The 16,473-nt window shown below is 41.5% G+C and overlaps 1 long non-coding RNA gene across 1 annotated transcript in view; it reads right to left on the bottom strand.

Moving 5' to 3' along the window:
* Positions 1 to 6,125, bottom strand: part of LOC135279265 (uncharacterized) — a 510,274-nt gene extending 504,149 nt beyond the window's left edge. The window contains exon 1 of the long non-coding RNA XR_010346537.1: positions 6,052 to 6,125. This is a non-coding gene — a long non-coding RNA (uncharacterized LOC135279265). The remainder of the gene's footprint in view (positions 1 to 6,051) is intronic.
* Positions 6,126 to 16,473: the final 10,348 nt, after the last annotated feature.

Below are 16,473 nucleotides of genomic sequence, written 5' to 3'. Positions count from 1 at the left end.
CAGCGCACACCAGCGTTTCATCTCCTCCGCCAACTGGATGTCGCTGCGTGTTTCCAATCCCTAGAAAGTTCTATAAAGTCAAAATGAACTCTGAGTGACTGCTCTCCATCCCTTGTCGGGTGCCACCCTGCCAGGCCCCCCGGGGCCGTGGGGAGCCGCGTGTCCCCAGCGCAGCGTCCGCCCGCGGGAGCTCTCGGCACGCGGGCAGCGAGCGGAGCGCGGCTCGCTAACACGCACAGGATGGGGCCCCTAATCACTAACAGCTCCTCTGGAAACCCTAGCAGAGATAAAAACTACAAAGACACTGTTGGTTCCAGTCCCCTTATTGAATTTTCATTGCTGCTTTTATTGTAACTATGAATTCAGTCCATAATGTCACGTGTTCTTTGTTCTCCAGCCTGACATACATTTTAATACCCAGCGCAATATCCATGCAAAGACTAAGTGTGCTCACGTGCAGGAGGGTTAGCACTTCGCCACAAACATGGTTATAGTTACAGATTAAAAGCAACACTTTCAATGATCCTACAGCTTAATATTTCCAATTCCCCTCTCCTTCTGAAGGTTCTCCTCCCCTCCCCACCCCCCCAAAAACATCTCTGCACAAGAAACGCTGAGCATACAAATTATGTCACTGACATCTGGAAAGAGACATGACTACCCAAGTAAAAAATAAACCCAACGGAGGTCATGGCTTTAACAGACTGTCGCTCTATATTTAAACTGATTGATTCATACAAAGACATAATTACAGAGAACATTGGAATCAGCAGCTCCCAACACTCCAGTCTGCAGGCACAATTGTGTTTACAGGAATTATATTTTAAAGACTACGTCTGGCATAAGCTAATTGATACACTCAATATTAAGATATACAATAATTTAAACTTAAATTTTGAATAATGTCTGCTTATTTTCCTACCTAGATAATAACAACTTTCTTTCAACTATACATGATCATGTATGATTTTTCAGGATATTCTTTTGCATAAAATCTATTGGTTATGCAAATAAAAGGCTTTGGAGAATAATGTACAGTAACTAATTTGTATAATCAGTTTCCCTCAATTCAGCGTGATAATTATATGTAAAGCACATCACTACAGACTGTCTGTGAAATGAATTCTGTCTTAATATGCTAGTCAACTAGCCACTCGACCTTTGCACAGGCTCACTGTAAGAGGAGCAGAAAAACCCACACACATTCTTTCAATTTCTAAAGGGAAATTCGACTCTAGCCATAGAACAAAGAAAGAAGAAATAGAAGTAAAAGAAAATCAAAGAAAAAGTGATTTGGATTCAAGGGGATCAGATGTTTCATTTATTGCAGGTTGGAGACCTTCAATCAGTCAAATGAAAGACACATTTGTATTAAAATACCTACAAGGCAGAGAGAAAGCCTTGATCAGGTGTATTAGATTTAAGTTACAGCTCTCTTGCTGAGAGATGTGAACCTACCTTCCAGTCTATCTGTTCTCAATATTGAAGGTTTTCTGTGTTACAAACATGAGATGAAAGGTAGCTTGCTCGCCTTCCCACGTATCTGCTGGATATTAACTGTACATTTGAAGCGTGCGCTACAAGGAGCCGTGAACTCGGTGTGCTCTGCACACAGCCACTCCTAGGAAGGGACTGAACCCACGGCAGGGAGGTGACACTGGACCCATGGCAGGGAGGTGACACTGGACCCACGGCAGGCATGTGACACTGAACCCGCAGCAGGGAGGTGACACTGGACCCATGGCAGGGAGGTGACACTGGACCCACGGCAGGGAGGTGACACTGGACCCATGGCAGGGAGGTGACACTGAACCCACAGCAGGGAGGTGACACCCAGGCTTGTCCTCAGTGTGGCCACCAAAAGCCAGTGCCTCTGAAGGTACAGCTCCTCTTTCTTTAGTGGGAAGCACGGATTTTGTCCTGTGACAGGGCTGTGAGCCCTGTTAGACAGGTAAATAAAGCAACACCAAGGCAAGAGCCCCTGCCCTGGCTCCTGCTGTGTGAGGACAGCAGTGTTTTGTTTGACTTCTCATTACATATTGTGCAGGAGGTAACAAAAGCCAAGCCCTGACCTTATTTCTCACTTTTCACACCATCCCTTCCTCACAAAAACTCCTTGAATCCACTGCTCTTGCCCAGATACACAGAAGAGCATCAAGCCTGATGGCAGAGATCAGCTGTTCTTCACCTGCAGTCCTAGCATAACAGATTTGTTTAGATTGCCTGGAGGAGGATCCCAAAGTGTTTTATAAATTGGTTACTGTTGCTTGTAAAACACTGAACCAACATTTTTCGCAAATATTTTGTGTTATTGATGGGCTCTGTTCAGAATAGTTTTGGTTTTGATTAAACTTTATCAAAGATCTGCTCAGTCCAGAGCAAATGTTGAATAGAGAGACAGAGGCTCTACTACGGCTGATTACATCACTCATCTCAATTTGTGAAACCCCTGTCCACATACAATAGAAAAATTGTCTTTTTGCCTTTTGTGAGTTGGCACAGACACCAACTGCCAGCACAATAGCAACTATTGTCACAGTAGATTTCCTCATAAGCCTCAGACCCAAATATTGATCATTTCAACCCAAAGACAATTTCTTTCTGCCACTGTAAGGAAAATTTCAGTACTTTAATAATGAGATTCATCCCATAGGTGCCTACACTAGGTCCCTTGGCAGGAGGAACACACTGCACAAATCTATAAGTTTTAGAGAGACTATTCACTGGGAAGTCAGCTTCTGCTCTTTGTTTCTCAGGCTTCACCCCAAATGTTCAACTATTCCATTCCACAAAGTAAAAGAGCAAAAACACAATCTTAACTCAGACCCCAGTGTTAAATATTACCTTCTGTTATCCAATTGGCTTTTTAAACAAGTAACTATAACTCTGATTTCTGCTTTTATGTATGCATAGCTGCAGATATTGTGTAGTAATATGAAAATTCTAAAGCTGCCCTGCTTGTTAAATAACATCACAGAATAGTCTGAGTTGGAAGAGACCCAGAAGGATCATCAAGACCAACTCTTCAGTGAATGGCCCATATGGAGATCAAACCCACGACCTTGGCATTATTCACACCATGCTTTAACCAACCAAACTCTCTGTCATTGCAAAGTTTAACTGATCTTTTCATTTATATAGCCATAAATTTTCCATCAGTCCAACAGAGGGGTTTTCTTTTTCTCCCTGATCTTTCATACTTACTTTTGAAATAAAAGTAAATATTCCCCCAATAAAATTTGAACAATGCCACATATTAGTGCTATACAGTCATTGTTTCAGAGCTGGTCAAAGGGTGAGAACGCATAAATAGAGGACTTAAATAAAGTTTCTTTCCCTTTCAGTACTTATATAAACTTTGTTTGTTTGCTCTATTAAACAGGGAACTATAACTGTACAACTTCCAGGCCGAATGAGGGAAACCTACACAAAAACTCATATCCTCCTTATAAATAATGGTAACGCATCATCCCAACTTCACAAGTGGGTTATACAGCAGCAGCATGTGCACAGCAGTAGAGCTGATAGGCTAAGATAAGTCCTGCTCCTCAGATGTGGTATTTCATGTACAGTTAAAATGTGCTCAGAAGGAAAGGAATTATAACACAAGGCTCCACCTTTAACAAAATGAACAAAAGGACACAATATTGTGCAATGAATTCCACAGAGGCTTCATTCTATTTAAAGTGAAATCTCTTTCAGTGAATGAACATTTAACAGCTTAGCTTGATAAGTCTTTTTTCTGTATACAAAAAATCAAAATATTAATTTCTCCATCTAAAGTTTATATTTGAGGTGAGGGGAAGTGGCCACAGAAGAATGTACAAATTCTCCATGGATTGCACAGGGGCAGAGCAACCCTCTGTGACACTGTTGTGTTTGAACCAAAACACAGGATAGTAGTGATGGCATCACATGACACAACCCTGGTTTGGGAAGAAATGGTGGGGGGGAAAAAAAAGTACTTTGCTATGAAATGAGGCAATGAAATTATTTCTCTATCAGCCCACTGACCTCAGTGGGCTGGTAGAGAATAATATTATTATTATTACCAGTGGGCTGGTAGAGAATAATATTATTATTACCACACAAGCACCATTCTTAGAAATCTTTTGTGGCAGCACACACTGTCATATTATTTTCAGCTCTTGCCATTTGCCTTCAGAACAATTCTGACCCAAGCAACCACAAAAGCAGCAAGACTGAAGCTTCATAAAACATCCAGAAGAAGTCTTAATATTTCTTGAGCAGACATTATTTTCATCAAATTTCTGAACTTCCTGTAAGAATTATTTTAAAATATATCTGAACACCTTACAAAGCTGTTGTCCAGAAAACCTGAGACAACCTGCCTGTCAAACAAGCAATGAGGGTTTGCTGTAGGCCCAGAAAAAACATGCCCTGAAAAACTCCAGCAGCCATCCTGCCTCCTTACACCATGAATGGTTCCATGTCTCAAATCTTAACCTTCAACACACTTCAGCAAAACACACAGAATTATACTGATGTATGACCAATTTAATGTGGGGAATGTCAAGTGATATTTAAAGTACTTCAGACTCATCACAATAAGCAATCTGGCTTCTGTGGGGGAATCATCTAAAGCCTGGTAAGTGATTAGTTAGCTCAACAAGTGAAAGGTTTCCTGTGGCAATGTCTATGAAGAGAAAAACACTGTCAGAAAATACTGAAATTTGGCAGGAGGGCTCATGAAAGCCTTGCTTCTGAATTGCCTGCAAACAGCTCCTGAAGAGGAGCTCAGCCAACCCTACCTTTTGAAGGCTGCAGGAACTGTGAACTTCCCCTAAAGGCAGGAGGGCAGAAAAGCAGGTAGGAAATGTTCTCTAACGACCTTCTGTGTTTGAGCAAGGCCATGCAAAACTAAGTGGAGAGATCACAGTTTTACAGAACTCCACAGTCTTTCAGCAGAGAGTACAAAACCCTGACTCAAGCAAAATCAAATAATGTTGGCCTAAAAGGGACCCTCAGGGTTTTACTCCACATTTGGACTTCTTTCAATTCACATTCAGCGCAGTGAAAATAAGACTATTGTCTGAGATTTAGTGGCACATATATTTTTTAGCAGTTCATTTCACAGGGGAGAACATCTTGCAGTGAAGTGTGTGGGCACTGGCAGGCATGGAGGGGACAGCTCTGCTGTGCTGGCACTGCTGGGAGGGACAGCCCAGTGCCCAGGCTGAGGGTCAGGGTTCACTGCCACCTCCTCCTCCCTCCCTGGACAAGAGAAGTGTTTCCTGGCCTCAGAAGCAGCAGAATGTTTGGAAGGGAATGTTGTGAGTTTGGCAGAGTTGCTGGATTCTCGTCTCAAGGGAGAAATCTGCTTTTGCCCCACACAGACAGTGATTGCTAGAAGGATGCCCTCATAAAACACTGGAGGCCAGGGAATCTTCAGCCTCCCCTTTCTGCCCAGCTTCCAAATGTAATGCATGAAACAGCAGAGCTCTATGCTGGCAAAACATTCTTGAGTGCAGAGGAGATGTGCGAGAACCTATCGCGGACAGCAACAGCAGTTCCTGCCAATCTGCCCACACTCTTTCAGGTATGCAGCTGAACTTTAAGGATGGAGTAATCATTTTCTAATCACAACTTGCCAAAACAGGTCAGAATGACAGCTCAAACAAAGAGAATCTGCCATCTAACCTAAGATGAATCCAATTTCTTTTTTTATTGAATATGAGAGTCTTTTAGTAGACTGTAACCTGACATATGCCTCCAATTTTTGGTAAATAATCACAGTCATTTTTGCTTTGATGTAGAATATGTGAAAAGTAAGAAATATTTTCCAATTCCAGTTTGTTAAAGTGGAAGCCAGACTTTCATCCATAGCAAATTGTTGTATCAGATCATTTCAGAAATGTCTGGAACTTCTTATAATCCAAAGTTTTTAGCTAGAAAATGTTATTGTCTCACTTGTGGCCATTTCAAAAACAGAATAAATTGAAAATTAAATAACAGTATCAGAACCTATGACATAAGGGGTTTGAGGCCAAAGCAAAATAATCTATATCTTAAAGTAAATAAAGGCCTTACTATTGCAGAGGAATTCTGCCACCACACTGCAGAGCTGAGCTATCAGATGCTGCCCCATCACTGCCACTTCCTCATACAATGTCACATCTCCTGTACCTAACAGATACATTGCATAATGTTACAGATGGCACAGGTCATAACAGCTAGGATTACATTTATTAAAATCAGATGAAATCCTTATCACTAGATTCAGTGCTTTTCTACGCAAGGTGACCTGAGCTTGTTTTTTCTGAGCACTAGCACAAGATTTTCCTGCTGTAGAAAACAGCTGCAGTTAATTGTTACTGTGTGTTGCTACCAATTATTATAGACACCTGTACATTGACTTTCATAAATGTTTGAGTTTACAAACAAACTGGATCCTCAGTGTCATTATTTTTATTTGCTTTCACTGCAATTATTCCTGCAACTCTTTTTGTTCATATGACGGCTGGAGCAAGGGCTGGTATCTTCACAAATCATTACTCACATAGGAGCTGCTGTATATGAGTGTCAGCAGTGCTCTTTGCTTTTGCACAACCTCCAGATAAAATGGTTGTGGACGAGGCAAGGGAACTGAAAAAAGAACTCCATAGCAACATTAGCCTGCACATTCACCCTCAGATAGAAAATGCACCTGAACACCCCCAGAGCCCCCACGAGGTGCAGCACATACCAGTGGCTCCCACCAGTCACCTCTGGCTGCTCCTGAGGGCCTGGGAAGGGGCTTTGTCTCAGGGGAGACACAGGCTCCAGCCCAGCCTCCTCACTGCCCAGCCTGAATATTTTATATTTATTTCTCTCTCCCCTCCTTCGCGGTGGCAGTTGTAAATCTACCTTTCTCAAAATTCAATAAAACATTAATTGAAAAGAAAAAAAAAACAGGAGAAAAGTCATTTCAAGCCCAACAATAAAAGGCCAATTGACTTCTCAATTTTCTAGTGGGCAGGAGAAGAAATCAGGCATACGCAGGGAGAAACTCAATTCTCCAAAGCTCTCCCCTTGAGGAGTTCCAGCCCTGCCGTCTCAAGGGTGCCGTGTCCCCTACCACTCGCTCAATTCCAGCTGGGTATTATTTCCTCAGCTCCGAGGGAAGCAGGAATTCATTCTGCATTATTGATGACTCCGGCTCAGCCGCTGCGAGGGTTCAGCGCTTCCCGCGGCTGCCGCTCGCCCGCTGCCGCTCCTTCCCTCTCCTTTCACACACAGCCAAGGGAAAACAGCTAAAACAAAACCTGAGGGCTGGGGCACAGTGGCAGACTCACCCCCATTAAAGGAGCAGCCACGTGAACCCCTGCCTTAAAGGCAGCAGCAGGACAGGAAGACCTGCGAGGGAAGGGAAAGGGGTTTGGCGCTGTGGGGCACTCAATCCATATTCCAACTGATCCATCTTGCCAGGATGTTAAGTGGAACACTGACCCCCAGACCATGGCTCTGAAGCAGACTGAGCTTTCTGAAATCTTCTGAAACAACAGGTCTGATCCCAGAAACCCAAACCCTGGCTGAGCACCTGTCAGGGCAGAGGTAGGACTCTCGCCCCTCGCTCTGATGGATTCATCCTTTCTTCTTTTGGCTCTTTGCCCTTCTTTCTCCTTGGTTGTTTTGTGGGTTTAGCTTCCGTCTCCTACACCTAAACAATTATTTAATTTTCTTTTTGAAACCTCAGTGCTGAACACCTACAGATATGGAGGCTGTACAGTAGTAATGAAGGTAGGAAAGGTAGGAAAGCTGAATTCAATTTAATTAATGAAAAAGCACCACAGATCTGGTGATTGCCTACTAGAATTGGCATCCATAGCCAGTGAAATGCAAAATGTGTGCATTTTTTGTAGAAATCAGTTCAGTCCATCAATGTAGAGCTCAGTTGCAAGTTATAGAGCAGTATATTCCAGTATTTAAAAGCCTTATGGGCTCTTAATCCATTAATTTCTCCACACTGACATGCCAGATCAGTAGTTTGATCCTGGGATGTAACTGTTTAAAATGAACTATGCCACTTTCCTTGGTTCTAAGAAAAACAGAACTCATAGTCACAGGTTCACAACTAAAAGCAGCTGTAATAATGCACTTGGTTTATTCTAAATTAATTAAGAGAAACATCAAGTTGATTTTTGTGATGGGGTCTAGAATAACAAGTGGTTTCTTCCATGTGCTTTTAGGTAGTTCTAGGAAATACTGGGAGGAAAACCTTTTTAGAAAATATAGACATTTAGTATTCAGGCAAAGTATTAGATCTGAAGTTTCAAAGTACTAAAGAAAGGAAGTAAAAAATTTGTATTCAGGTTCATACTTCTCCCTTTCCTAGAGCTAGAGGGCTTGAATCAGCAGCTCCCCTCTCTTTGTAATAGTGCAAGAAAAGCCTTTCAAGAGTTCTATAATTATGCCTTTATTTCTATGTGCATATGTATCAACTAAAACTGTCTCTGTATTATTTGCAATCATGAATGCAGAATGGGAACAACCATAGAAGCTTCCCTATTTGTGCAATTCGTGGATGCTTCACATAATTATTTCTAAATATTTGTCAATGTCTGTTCACTAAGGTTTGTATATTCTGGCTACCCCACCCCTAATGCTCTCCTTGTTCAATACTTGAACAGCTTGTGACCTTTGAACACCTCTGTCCAAACTTCTGACATTATCAGTTTTAACTGTGCCCCTCAAACGTCCCCAAAACAGGGAGAGGCAGGAGTTATTTGAACTGTTCACTGAAAGACAGCAATTTAAGGAACCTTTACAATAAATTCTATCTTACTCCAACAGTTTCAATGATTGTAAAAAAAAAACACCTAAAAAAAAAGTTCAGCAATTTCACACAGTGGAAAACAGCCCAGGGCACAAGAAAACTAAAACCAAACAGTTTGCCGTCAGTGCTGTAGAGTGTGTTCAGTAAAAACAAAAGATCAAACAAGTCCTGTAATCATTATATAAAGCACATTTGCTATGGCATGTGAAGAAAACATACTTCCTTCCTAATACTAATTAACATTAGAGAGTTGTGGGCTGAAATGCAGGATAAAAATAGCTGTTTAAACTAATCACTCAGCAAGATGTAAATGTTACATATAAAGTATACCTAACGGGTTGGAATATTTATCCCAGAAGTAAAGAAAGCTTTCACTACTCATGAATTATAAAAGTTTCTCTTCCTGCCTCACTGCAGCAATGTATGGACTCATCACACTCTCAATGTGATGGCTCTGCATAGAATGTCTACAGTTTTCCTTATTTGTAAGCATTAAAACATTTTTGGAGCAGCCACGGTTGTGGGGAGCAAAGGAAAGTGTGAGCAGAAAATATAACACCGAAGAGTTCCATAAGCAGCACCCAGATATTCCAACTGCCCAAGCCATGCTGTGCCCGTGGGCCAGTGTCCAGGCTGGAGGGCTGCAGACACTGCAGGAAAAGCCACAGCACTTCACCTGAGCAGCACTTCTACCTCTCCTCAGGGAGCTTTCCTAACACACACAAACCAGGCAGCTCTGCCTAACAGAGGGTGCCATCCCTGGGTCTACCTTTGCTTCTCTGAAATTATTTCTCCTTTCAGGTGTGCTCCATCCTTCCACAAATAAATCCTAGAAAATGTTGTCTTTCTTGTCACCTCTAGCTATTCCTTCACCTTTCCCCATCCTGTGGCTGCCCCACTGCCACCAGCACCACTGTTCAATGGCCCCTCACTGGTAAGAGGGGAAGGTGTGCAATGACTGGCAGGACACCGAGCAGACCACCAAAGTATCCAAAATATTCCTGAGCATAAACCACACTATAAAGTTCAGGAAACCAAATGTTATTGAAATAATATTTCAAAAGTTTCCTACAAATTATGTTTCAGATGTTCCCTAGCAATTTCCCCCAGCAAGAATTTCAGATATTGTAACAACTGGAGAAAAGGTGCTGAAAGGCACAGTGCTTAAGTGCTGCACAGTTGAAAAGTCAACACATTTCTGTCTGTTTAGAGAGGTACAGTATTTCCATCCCCCAGGATTTCTAAGTACCTGTTGAGCTCTCTAATACAGATATCAATAAAATGTTTTTGAGTCACAATAGTGTTCTGCAGGACTCAGCTGAAATATATGAGCAAAAGCACATTAAAACATCTCTGGGACGCCTGCCCCCCTCACCTCACATTGGGCTGGGTTCAGGAGTGTTTATTTACCCAGCAGAAAACCATCACAAGAAGATACACTTGCCATTGGTTACACCAGGGCTATATGAAGACAAGGCTGTCCACTGGGTGCTAGGCTAATGAAAATGGGGGGGTTTTCCTGCATCAGCCCAGGAAATAAAACACCCCTCTGATCACCTTCTGTAATCCCAGTCAGATCCCAAACTCCAGCTACCTGGACCTCCAATCTCCTGCTGCATCACAGCATTACCATTTCAGTCTGTAATGACTAAATAAATGAAAGTAGTCTGGAGGAGACAGTGCAACCCATGACAGCATGTTCTCTATGTCTTCTTCCAGGATTTTGTCAGCAGTGCTTTAGACCAAGGAAGCAGCTGAGCAAGAGCTCTGATGGAAAATCATCAGGAGCAACGACTTAACCTGATAGAAAGGGCAGACTGTTCAAAAGCACTGTTTTAAAGTTAGTCCAAACTGACAAGGTAATTCAAATAATCTGGCCAGGTAAAGTCAGTCACAAGCCTCCTAGGCCAGCCAAACTATCCCCCTTCCCCCAAAGCAAAGGCAAAATCACTGAAATTTAAAAAGCAATTAGGCATAACATGTCCCAAAGCTTTCCTAAGATAAATTCATTCCACTGAAAATGGAACTGTTTGGGGCAACACAAACACCACCTCTGCTCCATCTTAAAACATGATTCATACCACTAAGTGCTTTGTTTCCCTCTTGCAGCATGTAATGTTTGGAGTTCTTAAAAGGGTCATATTGAATTAACGGGTTCACCTTGAAACCACACGGTGGAACAAAAAGCTGTGTGCCAAACGGCACTCCAGAGGGGACCAGCTTGCAAGAACACAATTCTCCCCTGTTCAGTAAGAGGAACAAGTGTTGTGACAACCTTTAAATGCTCAGGTCCAAACCACAGATCTTCTCCCACGTTCCTTTCAGCTCGCAGCAGTGTCCAAAATGCGCAGGCTGCATTCTGAGCAGCGGGCAGGAGAGCCCGCAGGGAAGCACTGGGGGAGCTGCATATCTAACCACAGACATATTGCAAGGATCAGCTAGCAGAGACTGGTTATATGGCTGTCACAGCTCATTGGATTTCTTTGTCTTTATCCACTCCAAGCATTCAAAAGACAGCCCTGTGTTCCCGTGTCTAAAAGTATTTGGTAAAGCTCATATATCTTCTAAAGGGGAGGGAGCAAGAAATAAACTCAAAATCCTGACTTAAAATAACCTGAAATAATAGTAGTTATCTTTGGAGGAGTTGAGAACAAGTTGTGGAGAGAGTAACAGTGTTGGTAACATCTTATAAGGATTTAGTTTACACATGTGACCTATTTAGTGCATTGTCTCAGTCATGTAGTGCACAGGGAGCTGGAAGTGTAACAAGAGATAAAAGATATGGCTTACCCTGCTGAAAAAATGTGAGCCATTTCAGCCTCCCTTGTACAGCTATGAATAGCTCATTCACAAAGGGAAGATTTTTCCAGCAAAAGGAACACAATCCAGAAAATTTCTCTGAGGAGGAATTTTTTCCAAATTATAACATGGAGCATCACTTACACAGGGTTACTCAATATACATTTTGTGGGGAAAAAAACCCACTTGGCTATCTTCTAGTGAGCCTCAACACTGATTTCTGAGACCACAGCCAGGTAGGTCCTCTGCAGGTTCACATCTCTCAGCAAGGATCATTCAGGATTTCAGAGCTATATTTCACAGAATAAACTGGAAGCAGCAGTTCAGTATGAAGCAGGCTGACTCATAGGGGTCCTGACCATCTATCCTGTGATGCAAGCAGATATACAGGATGATTATTTCCAGGTTTGTGTGTGTGGACTTGTTTAAAACATGTAGGTGCTTTATTGAGCATCTTCCTTCTGCAAGGTCCGTTGTGGTGATGATAAATTTCATGGAGACTTCAAAAGTTCCACCACGTAACAACTGGTACAGCAAGACTCTCATCAACAGCCTGCTTCAAATGTCATCTTTCCATGTGCTCCAGCACTACACATCCCACGTGCTCCTTGGATCACTGGAGACAAGGCTGCAGCACCTCCCTGCAGGGGGAAGGAGGCTGCCCTGTATCCAGAGCCCTGCACTCCCCAGGGAGCTTTTCCAGAGCTGTCTGCCCAGAGCACAGCAAAGCACTGGCACAGTGTGAACAAACAAGTCCTCACTTGAGGATCTGTGAGGGGAGGTCTCAGGTGCTGCCTTTGCTTCAGAACAAAAAATAAGGTAGGTGGTATTTGCTTTATCCCAGCAGGAAACTCATCAGCTGTGCAAGCAGCAGCAGCACCATAAAGAGCAGAGCCCTTGTCCCTAGGAGTTTATGATCCAGGAAAAAGACAGGAATAGGAGCAGGAAAACCAGGAGACAGAAGCAAATCAGGCAAAGCTGGTCAGCCCTCCTGGCAGTGCTCACAGAGCAGCCCCAGCCTGACCACTCACAGTTATGAGAGAGAGAATGAGAGCAGTTTTTGATGCAGTAAGATGGAAAGGTTTTGGGGAAGACAACACAGATTTAGAGCTTTTCAGGGAAATTCTTAGTCCAGCTAGTCCTCACTCCACAACTATTCTCCCTTGCTGTCCTTCCACCTTATTTTGCCCTTAATCTCACTGTGCATTTTTCCTCCCAGCTCAAAGAGCAGACTCACAAGGGAGCCAGATGTGCTGAACGTATGGGTTTAAAGAGGCAATCTGCATAACAACAAGAACCATGTGAAATAATCTCATTTTTCCCATCTTGCTTCTATTTTTTGCCCAGTGGAAAGAAATAAAATATAGACCTAGTTCATGGTTTGTTCTTTTCAAAGCAGTTCCATTTTCATTCCTTCCTCCACCTTTCAGGGTTTGGATGTAATATATGGCTGCACAAATACTTCCCATCCACATACATGTATGCATTACTGCTTTGCAGCTGTATTGCAAAGATCCTTTCTCTCCAAACTATTTAATCTAAAGTGAAAGACAAGTGCCCCCTATGGTCAAGCAAATAATCTATTGTTCAAGTTGCAATTATACTGTATAAAAGGAGTCCCATTAGTTTCCCTCTGAGTACAGTGTAAGCCCAAAGAACTCAGTAAGCAGCAGTTTTGAGGAGAGAGAAGAGAGAAAAAAGAACATTATTGGTCTGTTAACTGTAAAAAAGGATGATTCTCTTTTGATCTGTTGTTAGAAGCCCATAGGGGATGCTGAATACAGAGATAAGGCTCTTGGTCAGGGTATCTGGATACACAAATTTGAACAGTATCTTAACCTAGACCACACATTCCTCTAAAGAACTGATATTTTCTCTCATTATATAACAAATGTGCTTCAGGAGCTTCCTACACTCAAAGATCCAAAACTGGAAGCAAGGGGAATCTCCACAGAGTCGAGTTTCACAACAAGGGATGCCATCTTCTTGGCTGTATTGACAGTGAAGAAAGGGAAGTGGCTCAAGAAGCAGAACAAATATTAAAGCTTAAGTCCAGGTGTCTGAGTGGTGTCTAGAAAACCTCTCTTCACTTATTAAGGGGACTGCATTTTGCAAGTACCTCAAACTATCAACCATGGACTGTTAAGCACTGTGCACCTATAAAAATCTGGCCTCAGCTATGGGTGCTGAAGACCTACAAATGAAGCCAAAGAAAATCTGGTCTGCTGGATCTTGCCCAAAGCTGGCTGAATCAAGTTTTGGAGCAGCTTTAAGAATTTTTGCTGAAAGACGTAAGAAACTGGATCTTCCCGTTGTGCACTGTGCAAACAAGAGAGAGCCAGCAGCACTCCCAGCCAGAGGAGGGATGGAGAGGGAGCTGTGGTCACAGCATGTTGGCTGCAGCACCATGATCAGGAGGCAGTATTTATTTAAAAAGCAATTAAACATTAGAATTTAGTGCCTCTGACAATTTTGCAGTTACCAATGTGCCGCTTCTACGTCCAGCCTACTTTATTCTCCTCACTGTTCAGAACAGACCACCACTGAAGTTGACATTTTAAAATACTCTCCACTGTAATTAAACAGCTGCTGCAGTCAAGTAGTTCTATTTTCTATCAAAGTTTGTAAATCACAGTATTTTAAAAAGATGCAAAAATTACTATGGTATATAATAGTCATTTGATTTTTTACATATGTGTAGAAAAAATAAACACATTAGATCTCTAGCCTTTAATTAAAAAATAGTTGGGGGGGCAGGGAGTAATATCTTAATAAGTAACATCTGATCGAAAAGTATTTACTAAATCATACCCTAAGTGTGGCCAAAAACTGTAAGATTTACTGCAAGTAAATCATTATTGCTATCTGAGTCTGAATAGCTTCCATCTGATTCCTGTATGGAAATACACTCCATGGAAGCACAGCCTTGAACTTCAAAGGACATGCAGGATGCTACTAATTTCTGTATCTGACAGTGTGATGCAATGTTTGGATTTGCATCTCTGCACTTCAAAGCGTGGCACTCTCTAGATAAGGTCTCCGTTTATTTTGACATGGATTCACAGAGGTGAACAAGAAAGCAGCACCCGAAACAGACAGTAGGGAAAAAAACAGTGAAAAAACCCCAAAAAGCAGGGAAACCCAAGCAGGGGAAAAAACCCAAAAAGCAGGGAAAAAACCCCCAAACCAAGACAACAAACCCCCAGTCCTGCTCTGTTTGCTTCTCTCTGAATTCAGCAATGCCCTGGAGACCAAGGATTACAGAGGAAGAGTACAAGTCATGGTTGCAGTACTTCAAGTAATCTCCAGTGTCCAAAACACAGTGTCAACATATGGTACTCAAATGCAGATTTGGAACATCTTTGAAGTAATATTGAATCTGACTAATGGGTAAAACGCAGACCTAGCTGCCTTTTTTCTTTATTATTTCATACTGAGGTTGTCAGAATTTCAAGTAGTGCAGCTAGATTTTAGTGCATCTTTCTTCTGTGAATCATACAGAATTTTATGTAAAAAAACCCCACCAAAATAAATTCTCAGAGTCCACTTTACTTTTTGCCAGCCTGGCAAGACCAGGATCCTACAGGATAATGGTATAAAAGCTTTTTGTCATTTTATAATGACACTTGAAATTTCACACTGTACATGTGTACAATGTCTCTCAAATTACAGTCCTAAAGAAAACTTCAAATGCTGGGATATGTTCACAACTGCAGTACAAATCTTATTCATACCATCAAAACACATAAACAAGTCTCCTGCAACTACTCCTAGAACTGTTCTCACCTCCCTTGTATAAAACATCAAAGTATTTTTCAATACCAACAGCTGCTGACCAGGAGCATATATACAACTGCTATAATTATTTATTTATAATTAATTAAGCCGTGATCATGTTCAGCAAAAACATTTGGGAGAAAAAAAAATGCTTTCAAATCTGACAGAACAGAGAGAGGTGTTGGGGGCCAAAAGCAGAAAAATTTTTAAGCTGAAAATCCAGAAGGAAATTGCTGACATTTTGAAGCCTTGTGTAATGCAGGTTCAAACAGCTGCACCTAAAGTCACATTATGTAAGATACCACTGTCACTAAGGTTCCTAATTGTGGAGTAATTACCAGGTATCACATACCCTAGGTATACACTGTCCTTATAATTTAGTTTGCATAATATGCCACTACATGAAAAGGATTGTCTTTGTATTTAATCATCTTTGATTTTTTTAGGGTTTTTTAAGGAAAAAAAATATCAAAGCTAACAGGACTCAGAAGATTTGTGTAATAAACATCATATGCAGATTTTTATTTCCCAATTCAGTTGGAGATCAATGAAGTATTTTGAAGTTTGATTAAGGCAGTTAAGCCTCTCAAAAGTTCCTGTTTCAACATTAAAAATAAGTTGTGTGCTACTGTTGTATTAATTTTTTTAAAAGGAATAGCAAGTTTCATTTGCTCAATTAAAAGACCAAAAATCAAATAGTGTTCAAAGAAAGAAATCAAAATTAAAATGCTACTTCTTACTCATTATGAATAGTTATCATTCACTCCGTGCAATATTTACACATATTCCCAAATCCCTCGGTCCTTCTGAGGCAAAAAAGGTCAGGGGGAGTTTTGACTATATCCTTCAGGATTTGGCCCATATGGAATTAGAAACCTATATAATTCCCAGCATTTTCTCTGTTATATAGAATTCTCACACACTTAAGCAACTTTGTATTTAGAACGAATCTCGGAGCTTAAACGCACCTCGCATCTGGATCATAGATTGTGCTCCACATTATACAATCTGCAGTTACTGGAAATGTTTGTATCCTTTACTGAGAAAGAATGATTCATTTCATAGAAATTTTCATCTGCTATTAATCTTCCAGGATATAGTTAGTGTTCTTATATTTTCAG

The sequence above is a fragment of the Passer domesticus genome, chromosome 12 (assembly GCF_036417665.1).
Source record: "Passer domesticus isolate bPasDom1 chromosome 12, bPasDom1.hap1, whole genome shotgun sequence".
In the NCBI taxonomy this organism is placed as follows: Eukaryota; Metazoa; Chordata; class Aves; order Passeriformes; family Passeridae; genus Passer; species Passer domesticus.
The sequence above is the reverse complement of the archived record's forward strand: the minus strand, read 5'-3'. Positions and strand labels throughout refer to the sequence as shown.